The 3,211-nt window shown below is 39.2% G+C and overlaps 1 long non-coding RNA gene across 1 annotated transcript in view; it reads right to left on the bottom strand.

Moving 5' to 3' along the window:
• The window catches only part of LOC128250934 (uncharacterized), a 257,822-nt gene that overhangs the window by 59,414 nt on the left and 195,197 nt on the right, over positions 1-3,211 (bottom strand). The gene's annotated exons all lie outside the window — the stretch shown is intronic.

Raw genomic sequence — 3,211 nt, 5'->3', positions numbered from 1 at the left:
ATATATATATATATATATATATACACATATATATACATACACACACACAGGTGTGCATATATGTTGTAATGAACATTCAAGTGAGATATTTTCCCCTCAACCTTTGGGAAAATATAAATGTAACTACAAACATAAAACAGAAATAATTGCTGACTCCCCCTCAAATCAAACTTTACCTACCAGCCTAAGAACATTTGAAAAAAAAAAAAGACACATCAGAGAATATAATATCCAACATATAAAAATGAAAAACGAAAAGATACAGGCTGGTCATGAGTGGAGTCTAATGATGATTCTGCAGGACTAAGGAATTGCCCAGGGCTAAACAACAGCTACAATAGCAATAAATGATTTAGTTTGCTGCTGTTTGTGTCATGTCATCGTTTTCCAACAAAAGACAACTGAAGTCTTTCTGTTTCCTTCTCATTTCCATTTAAATTACATTACGACACACAGACAACACACACACACACACACACACGAAACTGTTAACAATTGAGAACAATGTAACGACAATTGTTGCACTCAATTGATGCAGTTGCAGTGATTATTGGTGTTGGTGGTGGTAATTATAATGTTACTGTAGTTGTTGTTGTTGGTGGTGGGGTGATGGGAGTGATGTTTGTGTTAATAGTGTTGGTGATGATGATGGTGGCAGTAATGGTAAGTGGTTATAGTGGAGGTGGTGGTGATGGTGTTGGTGGTGAAGAAGAAGAAGAAGAAGAAGAAGAAGAAGAAGAAAAAGAAGAAAAAGAAGAAGAAGATGATGATGATGATGGTGGTGATGAAGATTATGATGATGGTGACGATGACGATGATGATGATTACAAAGATGATGATGATGACAATGATGATAATAGTGATGATGAAGATAATAATGGTGACAGTGATGACGGTGATGGTGGTGGTGGTGGTAGTAGTAGTAGTGATGGTGATGATGGTGATGATTACAAAGATGATGATGATGACGATGATGATGATGATGATGATGATGATGATGATGATGATGATGATGGTGACAGTGATGATGGTGGTGGTGGTGGTGGTAGTAGCAGTAAGTAATGATGGTGATGATTGTGTTGTTAGTACTGCAACTTCTGTTGCTATTACTGCTGTCAAATGTTGTTATTGTTGCTTTAGTTGCTGCTGCTCTTACTCCTGCTACTACTGCAGGCATGACTGCTAATGCTGCTGCTGCTGCCGCTACTACTACTACTACTACTACTACTACTACTACTGCAATGACGATGACTGTTGCTTATTCAACTTTCAGTTTCACATTCTAATTAACTGCACCACAGTTGTTACTTTCACCACCACCATCACCACCACCATCACCACCACCACCACCACCACTATTACCATACCGTTTTCACCACCTCCATTATTACACCTGAATTGTCACCATTAACACTACCACCACCACCACCACCAGCCACCATGTCACTGCCATCACCATCTTCATCACCACTGCCATTATCTTTACCCCTGTAACTTTTGTCATCACTATCAGCTCATTCACAAATATTACCATCATTATAAATACTACACTCACAACCACTACCCACCTTTACCACACCTGTAATACTACTGTATCACAATTCTGTGCTCACCTGTGACACAACACTGTGTGACTAAATTATGACACATCGTTTACTCCACAGTGCCTTTGTCACAAGGATATGTGACACAGTGGTTGTGCCACATACTGAGTTACACAACCACTGTAACATACTTGTGTCACAACATTGTAACATATCTTTGACCTGTCACTGTGATATATCTGCGACACAAACATAGTAAGTCTACTTACTCCCTCCACAACACTAATCTCAAAAAGTCTTCTTGCGAACGTGACCTGGGCATTATTGTTGACAGCAATTTGCGTTGGACAAAACACATTGTTAAAATTACCAAGAAAGCTGAGGGTGTCTTGGCATCACTTACCAAGTCCTTTGTGAGCCGCTCTCCGGCTAAATATCTGAGGCTTTATATAGCTATGGTGCGGCCTCACCTGGAATTTGCGTCTCCAGTCTGGAACCCCTATCTTGCCTGTGATATTAATCGTTTGGAAACTGTTCAGAGATGTGCAACCAAGAGAATTCCCTCCATCAGGCATTTGCAATATTCTGAAAGCCTTACTTCCCTGGGTATGGATACATTGAAACTCCGACATCTGGCAACTGACTTGGCAGATGCCCATAAAATTATTAACCATCTTACTAACAATAACTTTGAGCACCTTTTCAAATTCCACCTGTCTAACACCCGTGGACATGTTTACAAAGTCAGAAAACAGCACAGCTCCCATTACTTTCGGAAACACTTTTTCACGCTAAGAGTTGCTGAAGTATGGAACAAACTGCCAGCATCAGTTGTTAGTTGTCGGAGCACTGCATCCATCAAAACTTCCATGCTTCCTGAGATTCGCCAACACTACACCTGATTTTCTCCCCTCCATACACACGCAAGCATGTATCTGACTCATACACTGTTCACTTTCCAGACATTTGTACAATACTGCAGATGCTTTATGTGCACTTTTGACAAGTTGTAGTGCACCTGAGCACTGTATACAATAATTTCATTATAATTATATAATCATAATTATCATTTTAATGTCCACTTTTCAGGCTTGCATTGGTAGGACAGAGTTTATAGAGGCAGATTTTCTACAACTGGATGCCGTTCCTGTTGCCAGCCATTTCCGGTTTCTGGTCAAGGTAATATTTCCTTTTGGTCAGACTAGCTTTTGTAGAATACTGGAAATGAATGACACCATTTATATAACAGTGAGGCTCATTTACAAGAATGACACTATGCCAAAAGAAGAATACAAACATATACACATTTTTATGTATGCATACATACATACATAAACATTCCTGGCAGGTATCAATAGAGCACTCAGTATTAAGAGAATATATGTATACATAAATACATGTACATACACACACATATATACATATATGCACATCGATATATGTATATACATACATACAGACACACACCGATATATATATACATACATACATGAACATATATACATAAATATATGACCTGTTGAGGCAAGTGAAATTGAAATCGAACTAAATTCGATGACTGGCACCCATGCCAACGTCGTCTCCTTCATTGGACACGAAACTCAGCTTGCGAAGACTTATTGGGGCAAGCGAAAGTGAAATTGTGATGGCACTTGTGCCCAGCGTCG

The sequence above is a fragment of the Octopus bimaculoides genome, chromosome 26 (assembly GCF_001194135.2).
Source record: "Octopus bimaculoides isolate UCB-OBI-ISO-001 chromosome 26, ASM119413v2, whole genome shotgun sequence".
In the NCBI taxonomy this organism is placed as follows: Eukaryota; Metazoa; Mollusca; class Cephalopoda; order Octopoda; family Octopodidae; genus Octopus; species Octopus bimaculoides.
The sequence above is the reverse complement of the archived record's forward strand: the minus strand, read 5'-3'. Positions and strand labels throughout refer to the sequence as shown.